This window comes from Narcine bancroftii, chromosome 6, assembly GCF_036971445.1.
Source record: "Narcine bancroftii isolate sNarBan1 chromosome 6, sNarBan1.hap1, whole genome shotgun sequence".
In the NCBI taxonomy this organism is placed as follows: Eukaryota; Metazoa; Chordata; class Chondrichthyes; order Torpediniformes; family Narcinidae; genus Narcine; species Narcine bancroftii.
In genome coordinates, this window is record NC_091474.1 from 69,913,029 (window position 1) to 69,932,198 (window position 19,170).

The 19,170-nt window shown below is 40.4% G+C and overlaps 1 long non-coding RNA gene across 5 annotated transcripts in view; it reads right to left on the minus strand.

The window, feature by feature from the left end:
- The window catches only part of LOC138736175 (uncharacterized), a 70,224-nt gene extending 52,003 nt beyond the window's left edge, over window positions 1-18,221 (minus strand). For all 5 annotated transcript variants that reach the window (XR_011340128.1, XR_011340127.1, XR_011340125.1 and 2 more), the window contains exons 1-2: window positions 17,881-18,221; window positions 17,549-17,592 (exon numbers count right to left, since the gene is read on the minus strand). This is a non-coding gene — a long non-coding RNA (uncharacterized lncRNA). The remainder of the gene's footprint in view (window positions 1-17,548; window positions 17,593-17,880) is intronic.
- Between the last annotated feature and the right edge of the window lie 949 nt (window positions 18,222-19,170).

The following is a 19,170-nucleotide window of genomic DNA, read 5'->3' on the forward strand; positions in this document are numbered from 1 at the left end:
TTGTAAATTCAGAAGTGAAAAGTCAGGAGAAAAATTTCCTGAATGTGTCATTTACCTCAGAATGGTCTGTAGTAATTTTACCATCCTCCTTTCAAATCTTTGTAATTTGCCTCTTGGTTTCAAAACCTCTCAGCTAATTAGCTAAAAGCTTGTCTGATTTATCACCATGGATATAAAACTGACTCTTACTTTTTATCGATTTGCTGTCAATTGGATATGTTGAAAGAAGATCAAATTTAGTTTGTTCAACTCACTTTTTATATAACTCAGGATTTTTAGTTTGAGCACATTGTTGATCTATTGGTTAATTTGATTAACTAATTCTAATCTTTCTTTATTGGTCTTCCTTTTTATATTCATGGTGTAAGAAATAATTTGCCTCCTCAGAACAGCTTTCATAGCATCCCAAACAATCAGACTAGAAATTTCTGACAAATTGTTTGTGTCAACGAAGAACGTTATCTGCTTCTCCATAAATTTGACAAAGTCGTTATTTGATAATAAACTCAAATTAATCTTGAAAATTATTGATAGAGTTTGAAAATTCTTTCCAAAATCTCTATAAATTTTGGCCTTACCAGAACATATGAATCAGAGAAGCTTTGCAAATTTTACATTTCTCACAAAAAAGGATTAACATCTGCATCAAAACAAGATAATTTAAATTTGGCCATGATCTGTAAAATGGCGGTGCTGGCTCGATGGGCCGAAGGGCCTACTCCAGCTCCTATTGTCTATTGTCTATTGACATATGAGTTCTGTGTAATGCCTTAAATTGTAATAACCAATGTCTTGCACAAAATAAGGAATCATCACCCTGAGACTAGAGAACCAATCTTCATCTGAAAATGTTATGTTTAAGTCTTGTTCCAAATCTCTTTTGATCCCAGCCATGAGGATTAAATTTAAGTCCAATAAATTATTATAAATACATGTTATTAATCCACCTTGAAGATAAAAAATCAGATCAAGAATCTTTCTGTTAGAAATGTGTGAAAATCCAAAAGCTCGGACTGAACAAAATGCCTAATTTGTAAAATGCCTATTGGAAAGATTAAATTTAGCTGACAATTGTTTCAAAGAGGCAAACTCTAACAACAATTTTTAAGATTAATTTGGAACCTTGCTCATTACTTGCTCTGTTTGGTGTTTTTTTTTTTCTCATCACTGAGATGAACTTCAATCGGCATCTCAGGAAAATATCTTGGCTTTTACTACATTGATAGCCAGATGAGGAATTTTATTGCAATGGATAGATGATTCATCCCTGACTCATATGCAGTGGTGATATGAAGTTTAGATAAAATCAGATATAATATTAAAGATAGAAAGTTTCAATTGATAAAGTTATGGGGCCCATTCTTAGATTTTTTTATAATTGAAAGATTTAATTATTACTATGTGTTCTTTTCCTGTCCTCTGGGAATGGCCAGTGTTTCCACATTATTATTGATTTTTTTTCATTAGTACAAAGTCAATTTACAGAAAACTCTGCTTTAAAGTGTGGAATGGGCCAGGAGGACACATTATTGGCAACAATGCTGAATATAAGAATCAACTGTCAGCTCCAAGGCCAGTTTACCAATTAAATAAAACAAATTAGATTCATTTCTGGTTTGCAGAGGAATAGATAGATAGATTAAATTTGCAATGATCTTTGGCAAAGATTCTCCGAAAGCATCACCCTAACATTGAGAGCATCAGTCTTCAACTATGGATATGCATTTCTTGAAAAAAGACAATAGAGGCGTAAGTATATAAGGTAACCTTGAGGTTAGTTTAAATTAGTTTAATTTATAGTTTTTAGCTTTTTTCTCTCTTTCCTTATCGTTCTATTAAATTATTCCAATAAATAGGTCTGACATGGTTGCATGCATTATTCTTACTAATAATTTGAGGTTCTTCAAGTAACTTTTGATGTTTTTTTATATATTATAATTTTTATTCATTATATTTTTTTTCTTTCTCTGTGTTCACTTATATTCAAATGAATCACTATGTAAATGTTATTTTTATATATGCTTACATGTTAAACTCAATAAAAATATTTAAAAATATAGTAAACTCAAATTGACAAGCCAATGCCTTTTTATTTGAGTAAAGCTAGGAAGAGTCAGAGATAACACAAGAGGGGAATTATCTGATATTACTATAGTTTGATTTGATAACTACAGGAATGAGTCAATTGGGTCTGTTGGTTATCAAAAAGAAAGTAATCAATTCACAAGTAAGTTTGATGAATATGTGGAGAAGAAAGAATACTCTCTATTATTTGGATAAAGAAAAACCAAACATCAGAAATCTTCTATAAAAGAGAAAATTAATGAGGCAGATTTACTTATTATGGCAGGTTTAAGAGATGAATGATCCAAACCAGGGTCTAACCAAGTTTAAGAAAGTAGAAGCTCAAGTCCAGTAAGGATGAAAGAAGACATATAAAAAACCCACACCATCTTCATTAGGAGCATAAATATAAGCAAAAACTACCATTTTGTTGTTCAATTTCCCTGAAACAATGATATGATATAATATAATATCTGATATGACTTTGTTATGGACAAAAGGAATATTTTGATCAATAAGAATGAAACCTTCCCACCCCCCCCCCAACTCAGCTTTAGCCTGAAAGGAGGAATGAAAATGCTACCCCCTCCACTTTGTCTTAAAGTGGGAGTTATCACAACTATGGATATGTGTTTCTTGTAAACGTACAAGAGTAGGTTTGAGCTGTTTAATATGTGAAAATAATTTATTCCTCAATCATATTTTTCAAACCTTTTACATTCCAACTAAGGAAACTAATACAATTATCCACAATTTTATATAATTAATATTGATTGATTAGTACAATTAATAATTAGTCACCAGGTGGCAGCCTTGATGCAAAAATGTGAAAATGGTGATATATTACAAAAAAATTGTTACACAGTCAAAGTTGAAACAAATTTCTGAAGCCGTAACAACCTGAAGAAAACCATCCCCACCACTCCCTCCCCAAACCCAGACAGCTGCTAAAGACTTCACAGCAAGATTACTATAGCAATTCATTTCACACCCAATTAATTCTCCCTGCTGGATCTGTTGACATTAGCTCCATTGCTGCTATTGTAAATATATGCAGCTCTTCAAATTGATGATTAATTCTATTATGACTACAATCAAAACAATTGTTCATTCTAAAACTTCTCATCTATTTCTTCTGTTAAAGATTAAATTATTCAACAAATTTAATATAAAGAGAAATACTAAAGTACAACCTCCTCTTAAATGAAAAAATTGACCCTGCTGCAACCACCTCTTCCGGAAGGTCATTCCACTCAGCCACCACTCTCTGAGTGAAGAAGCTTCCTCTCATGTTACTTCTAAACTTTTGCCCCCAACCCTTAATTTATGACCCCTTGCTCCAATCTCACCTACCCTCAAGGGGAAGAGCCTATTCACATCTATTCCATCTATCCCCCTCATAATTTTATATACCTCTATCAAATCCCACCTCACTCCAATGAATAACGACCCAGTCTATTCAATCTTTCTTTGTATTCTAGATACTGCAATCCAGGCAACATTTTAGAAAATCTTCTCTGCACCGTCTCTACCTTATTGATTTCCTTCCTATAATTTGGGGACCAGAACTGCACACAATATTCCAAACTAGGCCTCACGAATGCCTTGAACACTCTCAACATCACCTCCAAGCTGCTATATTCTATGCTTTGATTTATAAAGCCCAGCATACCAAAAGCCTTCTTCACCACCCTAACTACATGAGAATCCACTTTCAAAGAACAATGAACCTTTATTCTCTCTGTTCCTATGTATTCCTCAATGCCCTCCCCTTCAGTGCATATGTCCTGTTATGATTATTCTTCCCACAATAAAGCACTTCACACTTATCTACATTAAATTTCATCTGCCACTTTTCAGCCCACTCTTCCAAGCAGTTCAAATCCTTCTGTGTCCACAAAAACCATCCTCACTATCCACAACTCCCCCTATTTTTGTATCGTCCGCATGTCGTCCAGATTGTGGATCTAGATGACAAGCTACGCTGGTCCCAGCACCGATCCTTGCAGAACACCACTAGTGACAGGCCTCCAGTCTGAGAAGCTATTGTCCACGGCCACTCACTGGCTTCTCCCACACAGCCAATGTTCTTGAATATTTTAATATGAGATTTCACATCCAAAGTAGATGTTAAAATTCTCAGATACACTACACTTAAAATCACCAATGCCTGAAGAGGGCGCACAAAATCAGTGACTTGAAAGGCCAACATGGCCTGTTTCCGCTCCGTAAATGGTTATATGGTTATATGGTTTATTTTCTGATCCAATTTACCACTCCATCATCCAAATCATTTGAATGAATGATTTGAATTGCCCTCTCCAGTAACAGGACCGGGCATGTGCAGCATAGCCTTGTTAAAGTTCTCTGATTTTCACATTTTTTTGTTCCAGAATAAACAAACAGCAGGACTAGAATGTGATAAACCATTGTCAGTAGAACACAATTAATGATGCAATAATATGATACAAACCAAGGAAAATGAAATGTTAGATAAATCATCAAGGATGAGAAAATAAGGCATTGGTGGGAAGTAAAATATATCTCAAAGCACTATAAATGAAGGCAATTAAAAAGACGCAAAAGCAAAAGTATTTGACTGGAATAGTAAAAAGCCAATAAAAGCCAAAAATATCAACCATCTACAGCACTTTTTTAGTTTACAGCTGGCTTTGTGGCAGTTCTGGAGGACTTCCACCTAGAGAGATGGGAACATTGGTTGATGTAGGAAATAAACTATATTGATCAAGGTCTCATTGGAAGCAAAGTTGTACAGTGGGGATAAATTGGCACAGAGCCTCCCACTTCTACATCTTGGTGAAGGATTTAGTTTTGGGTTTTAGCTCAACGTCTGACGTGCAGACTCAAGCATCCACAGTATATTGTGGTTCCATGATTTTGGTTCCAGAAAGGAACTAAAGATTGAACAGCTTCCCTATTCTCTTGTTGAGTACCTCTACCTCAGGGAAGATTGTGGGAGAAGCGAAGCGCTGCGATGAGAAAGATGGGGGAGAGAGTCCGAGCAGTACACAGCTTGGCTTTATGTCAGTCAGCAGTGGCATGCAATGGATCTGTTGGTGGGGACCATGAATGGCAAGTTTTACGTTGGGTAGCCAAAGGATAATGGTGACAGGTTGCTGAATGATGTTAAACTTGTGAAGGCTTCTTCATAATCAGTCATTGTTGATAGATCTTATGAGGGTAAAAAATAACATTGATCTAGTGCCACTCTGCCCAATTCTGTTGTCTGAAGATCTCATCCATTGTAGCTGTCTCCCCATGCCTGGAGTTGAGAAACATATCCCCTTTCTGTCCGCAGTGAAAAAAGTAATGACCAATTCTTGGAACAATTCTTGGTTTCCTAAAGTAATTCTGGGATCGTCCTTCTACAACTCCTTTGGATACCACTCGACAAAACCTGTCAAAAACTGATGTCCTCATTTGGATTTTTAATGTATTGATGTTTAAGGTGGACCTGCTTAATGGCAGATCATAGCTTTGTTCACAAGGTATACGAGCTGAAGTTGGCCAATTGGCCCATTGAGTTAGCTCTGCCATTCTCTCATGAGCTGATCCATCCTCGCACTCATCCCCACTCTCTGGCCTTCTCCCTGTAACCCTTGAGGCCCTACATTTACCATTTTAAACTTTTATTTGCCACATGTCCACTGAGGTAAAAATTACACTGCAAAGCTTTTAAATGTTAAGATTTTGAGTGTGTTTTTTTTTCAGTTTTTGCAGGCACAAACTATTTTCCCTCCTCCATTTCTTTGCTGCTAAATTATCTGAAAACATCCATTGAAACTGAATGGAAGGTTTGGAACCACTACCAATATTTCCCCAGATCACGTAGCATCCACAGCTTATGCAGAGCAACATTATTTGAATTATTAATTTGCTGTAATTGTCTGCTCCATCATGAATCCTCAATATGTTCAAAGCTGTATCTCAATATTCTCATTGTCCTCTGTTCCATCCTCTTCCTGTTTGAACAGAGCAATTTATAACAAATGATGACACTGAACTTGTTATATGAGAATCATCGAATTCACTATTCATTCTGTTGTCTGAATGATTATGGTTCCTTTTGAACAAATTATGGCTCACTCCCTATTGATAATATTTCATGTAAGAGTTCTATTACTGATTAATGGCTGCTTCTACAAAATTCATTTTGTTTTCTTCCTCAGTTATGCTGTGTGCTGAATAAAATATATTTACACACAATATGATGCATGTACATAATACATTATATGAAATGTAAAAATGTATTGTGACTAAATACCATTGATCTGAAACACTGGCTCTGACTGTATCGCACTTTCTCTCTCTGCAGAATCTGCTGTTGACTGTAAGGAATTTGTACATTCTCCCTGTGTCTGCCTGGGTTTCCCCCTGGTGCTCTGGTTTACTCCCTCATTCCAAAGATGTATAGGGTTAATTGGTTACATGAAAGTAACTGGGCGATGCATGTTCATGGGCTAGATGACCTCTTACCATGCTGCATCTTTGAAAAAGAAGGTACAGGATTATAACCCAGACCTGATCTTAACCCGACTCAAGCTTGAAGGTGCATTGCTTCTGACTGAATTCAAGCTAACTGGATACAATTGTGAGGTTTCTGAATGAATGTAAGACAAAAGCAACAGACTATGTGTGGTAGAGACTGGACCAGATGAAGCCCACCAAGGTGCATACTCATATTGGCAGGTTTCATCGGGCTTGTGTCAGCCTCACCAATGTTGATGTGGAGAACATTTGGTAGAAGTACTGGCCCATCACAGACAGCCATTTATAAGAGTTTCAATGACAGTACATTGATATCAGGTAGATGCTGCTTGTGTTTGAATGGATCATGAACAGGTGTACCTTTGGAGAGAGCCATCTGTTTAATGTTGGAATAGATGAGCTATGTGTCTGCAAAAGACTTTGTGATTGACACTAAGCTCATCCAGTGCCCCAAATTTTGGTTATTAACATACAGTCAGCATGGTCAATCCAAATTCTCATCTGAGTTCTCTGGTGAACTGGACCTGGGGCCTGTTTTCCCCAGCCTCCATTCTGGGACACACAAGCTTGAATACCAACAATATGGCTCCTGCCTTCACTCTGTCCTTTGCATAAATAGATTGGTAATCTACATAGAATCAAATGGTGGCATTTATTCTTCCTCCCTTTCTTCCTGCTCTTCTTCCACTGTCTGCAAATGTGTCCAATCCTCAAGTGTCCGGAATGAAAGGGGGACTCAGGTCTGCTCATGGTGAGATGAGTTCAAAGAAGGACGTGATTTTACTCTGTAGTGTGTAAATCTGAGATATTGAGATGAAGAGTGTCCAGGCAAACAACTTCAAAGGCATTAGATACACTGGTGATGACCACCTTTACATTGTTCCTTCCCTTGATGACCACATTGTCTACTCCATAAAGATTAGCACATACAACCTTGCATTTTCTCTTCTATTACATCTTTCCACTGTTTCCGGCAAGGACGCATGGTTTTCTTTTAATACTTTATTTAAAATGTTTCCATACATGAAATTATCATAATTGATGTATTGTCTGCTTACGTCCTGTACCTTTTGGTAGGTGGGAAACAGAGGTGTATTGACTTGTCAGTGAATTTTACTGATGGCTCAATTTGCAGGCAGTGAAGGAGTTGCTATCCTCAATAGTTCATACGAGATCATCTCAGCTTTCCCTGCACTGTATTTGGGTCCTGGGGATAATGTCTCTTCTCCCCAGTCTTGGCACTGCTCGCTGATCAAGTGCTACGCGGAACGAAAAGCAGGTGACTACTTCCTAAATCTTTGACTGAAGATTTCAGTCAAAGAAGGGTAAGCCATGGCCTTCTCTTCTGAACTGGAGCAGGTACTCGGTGCTGCGGGAAGCCTTACAGCTTCTTACCTCTAAGAGCAACCCGCAAGTTGGGTGGTCCTCAGCTGATTTGGGAAGCCTCTAAAGACCTTTAAGGTACCATCATTGTAATGAGGGAGGTAGCTTGAGATCGCAGCACTCCCTCTATTCCACTAAAGGAGCAGAGATTAATTAGGAACCCTGACACAGGACTCATTAACAGAGGCAAATCAATTGAATCCGTGTTCTATTTGTGGAACAGAGAGATGGGTTTTTAAGGTTTTAAAGAAAATGTCATTAAAACAGTATGAGTGCAGGTCGCAGAATCAAATGTACTCTATCTGTTGTGAACCTCTTACATCTCAAAAGAATTGCTGAGTTAGTTGCTCACTTAGTCAAATAATTCAGAATGCTCTCATATTTTATTGATATCATCCATTATGAGCTGCTATACTTAGGAGCTATGAAAAACCATTTTATAATTGTTTAGAAATCTACTATTACAGTTGTAACGTTGATCCCATAATGACGAACGTGTTCATTCTGTTTCCCCAGGTAAAGAAGCATTGGAATTTAATTTACTGCCTGTTAAATGCTTTGTTGTAACTTGAGCCTGTATAAATGAGTTACTTCCTTTCCATTGTGAAGGAATGACATGTCACAGCAATAATTCAGCAAGATTATTCCTCCGAGAAAACTCAAGAGACAAAATTTTGGAGTTCCTGCTCTCCAACAAATTGAGTAATAATGGAACTTGACTCAGTACCTCTGACGTTCCAGGACAATGCCTTGATTGTCTGCGAGCATTTGTTTGAATGGACTGAGTGTACCCCTTTGATGAAAGGATGCAACCCACACGTGTTGCAGAAATGCAACAGCTCACACCGCCTCCAGAGTAAGTAAATAGTAACTAATGTTTTGGGGCCTGTTCCCTCCCTGATGAAGGGCCAAGGCCCAAAACGTTGGCTAGCCTTCACTTCCTATGGATGCTGCAAGACTTGCTGAGTTTCTCCAGCACATTTGTGTCTGCCACTTGTGTGGTGGGGAACAATTTTGAAGGATTTAAAGAGTGATAGCTCATGTGGGAGTATTAAAACATAAATTTTATTCACAATGGGAAGCATAACAAGAGACAAGCACATTTTCATGCAAATCAATTTTCCTGTCATGCAAGTTACCTTAATTATAAGTAACCACAATTACAGAGGGTTAAAACCAACAATACCTGTCACCCCTTCCTTGACAAGCAGACACAACACTCAACTTACCAAAGCTATTTTTAAATTAGATCAGACAACCCATGATGCTTCCCTTGAAGGTGCAAGGGAAAGAGAGCCCCTCGTATCTATGCACCTCACAATTAGTTCTCCAGAACTGTTTGCAATCCCAAGCCTGGCCAAATCAGCTCATTATCTCAAGAAAGAGAGTGGCTTGGTGCTTATATCCAGTACATGATAGGCTGACACAGGTGATGGGTCATGTGACTCCAGCTGACCAATTATAAGGTGACCAATTGTAAGAAGGTATTGGCAGGGGGTGGATCAGACCTTAATGACCGTGATCTTTTCCTGTCCACTCAGTAAGGTGACTCTCCGTGTTAAAACTTGACCTCAGCATCCGCAGATTTTCTTGTTTTTCAGTGGTTTAAAATAGTGGAATCCATCCACCTTCTCAGGTAATGAAATCAAAGTCTTAACAACCTCCATATTATGGAAGCATAGACTCATATCATTACAGAGTTACACAGTATGGAACTGGCCTTTCAGCCCAACTTGTTCAACCAGCCGGGTTGGTGTTCTGGGCTAGTCCCATTTGCTGGCATTTGGCCTTCTCAGGTAATGAAATCAAAGTCTTAACAACCTCCATGTTATGGAAGCATAGACTCATATCATTACAGAGTTACACAGTATGGAACAGGCCTTTCAGCCCAACTTGTTCAACCAGCCGGGTTGGTGTTCTGGGCTAGTCCCATTTGCTGGCATTTGGCCTTCTCAGGTAATGAAATCAAAGTCTTAACAACCTCCATGTTATGGAAGCATAGACTCATATCATTACAGAGTTACACAGTATGGAACAGGCCTTTCAGCCCAACTTGTTCAACCAGCCGGGTTGGTGTTCTGGGCTAGTCCCATTTGCTGGCATTTCCTTGGACAGCTCATTCCAGATTCGGGCACCCTCTGTGTGAAAAAAGTTGCCCATCAGGTCACACTTAAATCTCTCCCCTTTTACCTTAAATCTCTGCCCTCCAGTTCGAGAATCATCTACCTTGGGAAATAGCCTGTGAGCATTCACTTCAGCCAATTCTAAAGCTTTTTGTTAAAGTTGACTATAATTTTTTTTCAATGCATCTGAATTTGAACATGTCCATTAAAGATGCTCACCATTGATCCCAACTGCTCTTGAAACGATTCCCATCTTTATGCCTCCACCATTTGAAATCGAACACCACTGACTCTGTTGAGTTTTGTAACTTAATCTTACAATTATAGTGAAAATTCCCCAAAAATAAATGCTTGCTTCTTAACCAGCACAATGTCAATAGAAATGACTCTGAAAAGGCTGTTAAAATATCTTCTGACTTATTTATGGTGTAAATCTGTTGTAAAAGTCTTTGTTGTTATGGAATTGAAAAGTCAAGACAAAGTGGAGATCATTTTAAATGCCTCAACACCTTAGAATATACCAGAAGAAAATAAATGAAATGTCATTCGGTTGTGCGTTAAATGATTGGTTATTTATCATTATAAGCCATCATTCTCAAACTGTTGCTTGATGTGAAAAGAGTATTTTAAAATCTTGGGCAGAGTTCAGGGTAGAAAGGAACAAAGCTGTTATGGAGACACAAGAGACTCTAGATGTCGGAATCTAGAGCCAGGAAATAAACTGGGTCAATGGGTTAGGCTGTATCCGTTTGCCCAAAAACATCAACAGTCCATTTCTCTTCATGGATGCTGCCTGACTGAGTTCCTCCAGCAGTTTGTTTTTCTCCAATAGATCTAACAACACAGCATGACTGACACCCTTCGTTTTGCCATGGTTACACTTCAGCTAATATTTTTCTGGCTGTCCAACATCTTACCTCTTTGAGCTTACAGAATGAAATGCCCTATAAAATGTTGTGCTTGTTCAAAATGTGATCTATTTATGGTGATTGAATCTACCCAACAAGTTAAACTGTACTTACGAGATCTGTTCAAGAGCATGGATACGTTGCGTCCAAGGTGTTATGAAGTTATGACTCTATTCTCCTCATGACTTTTTTTAAAGTTCCATAGGGACACCCCTCATTCTGCTCCAATGAGAACAACTCATTGTTCTTGCAACTAAAGACCTCCATTCCAGGCAAAAAATTTTTTAAATGACACAAAACAGTAGGAGCCCATTGTGGCTACTAAAACCTGTGATGCCCAATTACACCCAATTAATCTATCAAGCTTGCTTTTGGAGAGTGGGGTGAAAATGGAGCCCCTGGTAGATACACTCACAGACATGGGAAGAGCATACAAACTCATGACAGGCAGAGCTGGATTCAAACCCAGGTCGTTGGCACTGCAATAGCATCATGTTAACCTTCCCTTCAACAGTGATAGCACAGAATCTCTATGGCTCTACTCCATGGTGCGGTGACCAGAACTACACACAGAATTCCGAGTTTTCCCAAACAATATCTTGTCCAGTTGCAACATGAAGTCCCAACACTATTGCTCAATATATCCTTCTATGAAGGCAAGCAAGCTGAATGGCCCCTTTACCAACCTATCCACATGTGTCACTGTTTACAGGGAGCAGTGAGCTGATACACCAAGGTCCTTCTGTGCAGCTAAGGTCCCTGCCATTTACTGTCTATGTCTAGCCAGAATTGGACTTTTCGATGTGGAAGGAAACTGTACCATGTGGAGGAAACCAACCTGGTTACTGAGGCAATGTGCTAGATCCATCCCCAGAGGTCAAGAATCAACCTGAGCCATGGGAGCTACAAGACAGCAGCATTATAGGCTATAAACCCCATGTCTTTTATGCTTATCAATCACTTCCTTTCAATGTTGATCAGGTTTTGCCTGATCCATCCCTGTAAGACTTTTTTATGGCCTTTGTCCACCTTGGTGCTAAACGATCGGTAATAGCAATTTGTTCGGACGGCTTACTCTTTTCTTCCAAAGCCTTTATTTTTACATGGTTGATGGAAGCCAAGTTGCTCTTTTCTTGGTGAATTCTCAAAGAAAACTATCACTATACTATCAATGGATTTGAAGAAACACAATATCGCAGCAAAAAAGAAAACGACGGTGTCTGAGTTGTTCAAAGCAAGCATAACTTGTGGGGCAAAGGGTGCAGAAGGTTGCCAAGTATTGCAGCAGGATCTTGATTGATTGGGTAGGTGGAAATGCTCAGTGGAATTTAATACAGAGAAACGTGAGGTGCGATATTTTTGGAGGTTTAATATTTTGTAGGACATTGAATAGTAGGGATCTTGAGAATGTTGCAGAGCAGAGGGATCTAGGAGTGCAGGTACATTGTGCCTTGAAAATGATAAGGGTAGATAAGGCTTTTGGCACATTAGCCTTCATCAGGCAGAGTATTGAGCGAAGAAGTTGGGAGGTCATGTTGCAAGATGTTGGTGAGTCCCCATTTGGAGTATTATATTCAGTTATGATCACTGTGCTGCAGGAAAGAGGTTGTTAAACTGGAGAGGGTGCAGAGACGTTGCCAGGTCTCCAGGCCTGAACTATAGGGAGAGGTTGAGCAGGCTAGGGCTTTATTTCTTGGAGCGTAGGTGGATGAAGGGTGATCTCATAGAGGTGTACAAAATCATGGGAACAATAGATTAGATGAACGCAGAGAATCTTTTGCCCAGAGAAGGGGAATGAGTAACCAGAAGATGTTAGAATGAAGTTGTGGGGATTACTTCTGTGCATAGTGTGATGGGTGTATGTTGAAGGAGATGTTTCAGGAAACGTTTGACAGATGCATGGACAGGATGGGCTGAGAAGGATATGGGCCAAATACAGGCAGCTAGGACAAGTGTGGGTGGGACATTTTGCATGGCATGAGCAAGTTGGGCTGAAAGGCCTGTTTCCACACTGTGTGCAATAATACCCAGTGATGCAACTGTGGCTATTAAGAGAAATTAATGACAGTATTAGAAGTTATGTTCCCTCTCACCCCCTCCACCACCAAAGCAAGGCTGGGGAAAGTAAAAGGACAAGTATTTCCACGTATTTTTTGTCTGTTTTCATGGAAGAAGATATTCTGTCGATATATTAGAAGGCCTGATGATCCAGAATGAATGCGGAGTTCTAAGAAATTGCTACGACTTTCTTCTGGTATAATGAAATAAATAAATGGAAAGGAAGGGTAATTAATCCCCAAGACAATAATCTCCTGCGTCCTAAGAGTTTTGACAGAGCTGTTTATAGAGATAATCGGGTCATTGCTTGTTGTCTTTCAACACTACATATATTCTCAAATAGCTGGTGTGGCAAAGGAAAGAGAGAAAATATGGGTGACTGTTAATAAATAAACTTGATATCAGTAGTAAGAAGATTGTTGGAATCTCTTGTGAAATAAATTATAACAGGACACTTAGAAAATCATCTTGATAGCCATGTTCTATATTCAACTGACTAGTCAGGCCACTCTTCTGACAATGTAACCTAGTACTATCTGTCACATGGTTGGTTGGTTGACAACTAAACTGGCTCCCCCTTGCTTGGTGCAAAGGGTGGCTATACACCCTGAAGGTTGAAAAACAAGACCTGTCAAAGGACGGACGAACCCAACATGATCAACAGCCATCTAGCAAACACATGCATGAAACGTGGAAAGGACATCCCTTGTATTGAAGCTTGGTCTGGCCATTCTCTGCAATAGAATTTTCCCCAGCCATCTTGGACTTCACCATGCAGCTGGATCCAGGGGATAGAGACCTATCCCTACTCACCTAAATCCATTCCTTTCTGAGGAGTGGGGTATCCTCATATCAAACCCCAGAAACTGACTGAAAGGAACCATCATCCTCCTATGGGATGGATGGCCAGAAAATATTCTACTGTATTGGACAGAGTCAATGTGAATTCAAGAAAGGGAAACCATTTAAACAGTACTTTGACTTTGTAATTTGCAGAACAAAATAATCGATGTGTTGTATTTTGACTTTCACAAGCTTTTGATAATGTGTCACCTAAGTAAAATGAGAATGTTTGACAATGGGAGGAACATGATGGGGAATAGATTTTCTGGAGACTTGTGAGCCATCATCAAATGGTCTAAAGTGCAGTGAGTTAAATGGAAGCAAGTACCAACCTTCAAATTACTTCCAAATGTAATTTACAAGCAGGAATCAGTCCAAATTAAAGGGTGATGACATAAACAAACACCCCTGGGGGGAAAGACTTGGACTATTTGCCTTCTCCTTACCACTCAAGATTTACAAGGTTACTCATCCACCATAGTGGATGCATCCTCTTCAAACTCTTATGCACCCTTTCCAGGTTCATAACATTCTTCTCATTGCAGGACCAATACTCCAAATATGACCTTACCAACATCCTGTAAAATGATGGCCCAATCCTGTACTCAGTGCTCTGACCACTGAAGGCAACCTGTCTACATGCTGTGCCACTTATGGTAAGATGAGATTCAACTTTATTGTCATTGTGCCAAGTACAGATACAAAGCTAAATGAAATGCAATTAGTATCGAACCAGAGGTACAGAGAATCGTGCTATTTACAAGTAACAGCAAACAAACAAGTGTAACAGTACTGACAGTGCAATATGGGTGCAATACTGCTCGGTGCTGTGTTGCGAAGTTCAGCAGGGTCACAGTCTGGTTCTGGAACAGATGCTCCTGTAGTGCCTGCTGGATGGAAGGAGAGTTAAAAGTCCATAGTTACGGCGAGATGCATCCTTGATGATGCTCTTGGCCTGGTCCAGACAGCATTTCTAATGGATGTTTTCAATGGTGGGCAATTGGGTGCTGCTGGGCAGTTTTTACTACCCGCTGGAGTGCTTGACGGTCTGATATGGGACCGTATCACACTGAGATGTTGTAGGTGAGTATGCTCTCATTAGTACAGTGGTGAAAATCCATCAGTATCCTGGAACAGAGATGAGCTTCCTTGATGCTCTGCAGGAAATAAAGGCTGATGTTGCATCTTTTTGATCAGGATGGAGGAGTTCAGGGGCCAGGTGAGATCATCAGAAAGGTCACCACCAAAGAATTGGAAGCATGGTACACATTCCATTACAACTCCATTGATGTAAGTAAGGGCATGAGTGTGGCTCCCAGCTTGTCTGAAGTCCACAATAATCTCCTTGGTCTTCTGGGTGTTAAGGGGCAAGTTATTGCCAGTGCACCAAGTGGCCTGCTGCTGGACCTTATCTCTGTAGGCCATTGTATTGTGTGGGAAGGGTTTGTTTTTGGGTACAGCAGGCAACCTGCACACTGGTTAAGCTAAACAGATTCAATACAAACAGTTTTACACACACACACACACACACACACGCACACACACGCACACACACACGCACACACACGCACACACACACACACACACACACACACACACACACACACACACACACACACGTTAAGGTTACTGGCTTGCACCCAGCTTTGGAGTCTCGGCTGAAGGAAGGGGCTAAGGAACAAAGGAGTGTGCACGAACCCACACCTAGTCCAGGAGTAACAACCCACGGGCAGGGGGTTCTGACTCCTGATGTGGTGGCCTAACTGGCTACCTACGGGGAAGACACACACCCTCTAATCCCAAGTAAAAAGAGAACTGTGGCTACAACACCAGTATCTACTGGATTGCCAGTGATACCCTGGTTGGCCTAAGGGTTGCTAGCCTCTTACCTGCATTCCCCTCTGGATGGTGTCCACCATGGTGACAATGACCCAGAACGAGTGCAGGACCTGATCAAATGGCAAAGAGAATGAACAATGGTGTCTCAGGTTTAAATATCCCGCTCTGCTGAGCAGGGGCTATGATGTACGGGGTCAGCCAATGAGTATTTGCTCCAACTGGGGGGCAGGCACACACCTGATTGGCAGGCTGGAGAGGCTGGGAGGTGCCTAAAGGATGATGGACAGTTCTGTGTGGCTTCCGATATCAGAGGTATGATTACCTCACCAACGTAACAGCCATCTCATCACCCCCTCTGATCAGGCCAACCAACATGGTGTTGTCTGCGAACTTGATGATATAAAGGCATACACAGGAACATAGTCATAGGTGAAAAGGGAGCACTGAAGAAGGCTCAGCCCACAGCCTTCAGAGTGAGAATGGAGGAGGTGGGGTGGTCTAACTTAATAGATTGGGGTCTGTTAGTCAGAAAGCCCAAGGTCCAATTGCAGAGGGATGAGCTGATACCAAGCTGGCGAAGTTTGGTGATCAGTTTGGAGTGAATCACAGTAGTGAATGCCATTGGAGCTGTCCAAGTGAGTCAAGGCAGAGTGAAGTGCCATGGAGATGGCAGCCTCAGTCGACCCGTTGGTGCGATAGGCAAATTGATTGGAGTCCAGGGTGGTGAGCAAACAGGATTTGAAATGTGATGGAACCTGTCTCTCAAAGCACTTTGAAATGATGGGGATGTGTGCAACTGAACAGAAGTCATTCAGGCTCATGGCAGTGGAATGCTCAGCACTAGTATGATGGTGGCCATCTTAAAGCTTGTGGGGACAACTGCTTGGGGCAGGGAAAGAATGAAATGTCTGCAAAGAACCTGGCAACAGCCCTGCACAGACACTAAGCATCCAGCCAGGTATACAATCCACAACAATTCAACCATAGGGAACAATTTACCTGTATCACTAGGTCTCCCTGTTCTACAACACTCTCTTGGGCTGAACCATTCAGTGTCCACGTCCTGTTGACTGATCAAAATGCAGCACCTCATACATACTGAACTAAACTACATCATCCATTCCTCTTTAATATTTTAGCCTTTTCTGCATCTTCACCTAATTCACTTCAACCTATTGCCCATAATAAAACATCTGATGTGAAGGACTCTGTATCCAATTGAAAGCTCCAAATATTTCAAATAAAGTAAAAAAAAAAATAGGTAGGTCTCTTGCCATGAGACCTCATTGGCCACTAAAGTGAGCACAGACTTCCTGGTGTTTCATGTACTATTGGTTCAATAGTTGCATTGCCTTTTTCACTGTTACTGAAAGATTCAGGTGCATCATGGAACATAGTCCTTTGAACCTAGAACAATACAGCACAAGAACAGGCCCTTCAGACAATATGTAAGTGTCCAACATGATGTCCAATTTAAGCTTAAGTTTTGTTGCTTGTCCATGATCCCACTTCCCCTGCATGCTCATAGATCTACTGAGAAGTCGCTTAATCTCTGCTATTGTTGCAACTATTTTCCTTTATAGTTGCTTGCAGAAATTAGAATATTATTGATGTCTATGACTCATTCATACAAATCCATACTAAAGTTGACTTGAGTTTTCCACAGTTCAATGTTATATCAGCCACTACCTTATTAAAAGTCATTAAAAATTTTGATTATATGGTACTAAAACTATGATTAAATAATTAAACGCTCAATAAAAGTTGTCAGAACCAAACTAATTCCTTCCAATTCGTAAAACAAAGAAAATCAAAACTGACCTTTTAACTCAGCTATATCCTTGAGGCTATAATCCCAGATGTTACTAGGAGACAGAATGAAATATGTCAATGTCTACTGGCTTCTTGCAGAATTTTCTTGAAACTTGCATTTTAACCCTTATAATACCAGCCCCTAATTATTATGTCAATTTTTTTACCATAGCACATAATGGTATATATCCGTTCAATTTCAAAAGAAAGTGAAAGTCAATTATCAAAGCTTTCTGCTTCTTGTAAAAGACAGATTCTAGCAATTGGTCTGTCCACAAAGTCGGTTTTAGTCTCTACCAGCATTGCTGCCCTACTAAGGCACCCACCAACTCTTAACTCACCATGGCTTGTCCTTTTAACATTCATTCCCTTCTTCAGACTTGAAATTTCACCTACAAATCTCTTCCTCTGGCAAAGGCAAATCATCTCCATCTCAGTGTTGATCAATTCTTTAACTGTGAACTGTCACTTTTGATCACCAGTCTTCTTTTCTGGTAGATCGCCTTAATAGATGTCGTCCAATTGAAATTGAGCTGAAACATCGCTTGTTTGTTTGTTCTGTCTGCTACAATTCAGAAACCATCTTTTAAATCCATGCTGTTGCCTTTTCCAAACGATTCCAGCATGAGAAGTAATGGATTAAGAGGGTAACTGCATCCATTTGTTCAGACATTATCTGTGACTACCCTGCAAGTGTAGAGATGAGAATTGACCCACGGCTGACATCACAATCCACCACAGTGACATCATAGTGGCAGGTGCCGTCAGGAGCCGAGAGGGATATCAGAGCGTGCACTGCCCTTAATTAAACAGTTGGTTGAGTTCAACATCGACAATTGCTGTAGTCGGTTCTCCGCACCATTGTATGGTAACAGTGTGACCCCGACGGGCCCAAACAGCATTTAGGGACCCAGAAAATTAACAATGCAAACCCACAGAATGCGGCTTCCCTGAAGCTGCATACTTTTTGGACCTCACTACCAGTGGTTTGTTTCAAGTAAGCCAAAGCCCAGTTTTCCATAGGCAGATCACCTCAGACACCACAAAGTATTACTACGTGGTCGGCTTGCTGGATCAGGGCACCGCCGGCAGGATCATTGATTTTCTACAACAACCCTCTACTTTGGACAGGTACGATGCCATTATGACAATTTTTATCCGTACCTTCAGGCTTTCTTGCTGCGTATGGGCAGCGCGGCTGCTACATGTGGACGCCCTTGGCAATCGGTCCCCATCGACCTTGATGAGCGACATGCTGGCACTTATGGATGACCACAAACCCTGCTTGCTCTTCGAACAGATATTCCTGGAGCAGATGCCAGAAGACATATGACTGCTCCTAGCTGATGACGATTTTGGTGACCTTCGCGAGTTCACAGCCTGAGCTGATGTCCTGTGGCATGCCAAACAACATGGCAGGGCAATTTAGTTGATGCATAATGCCAGAGGGCTTGGTTTTTCCCACCATAGAAAGGAGAGCGGTACTGTCTGCAGTGAGGGAAAGCCTGGATCAAGAACGGTGGTATTATTACACACCAGAGATAGGGTTCTGCAACTCAACACTATGGCCCACATTGCTCACATCTGGGAAATTCCCGGGCTGGCTGTCACTAATGGCTACAATGGCCATT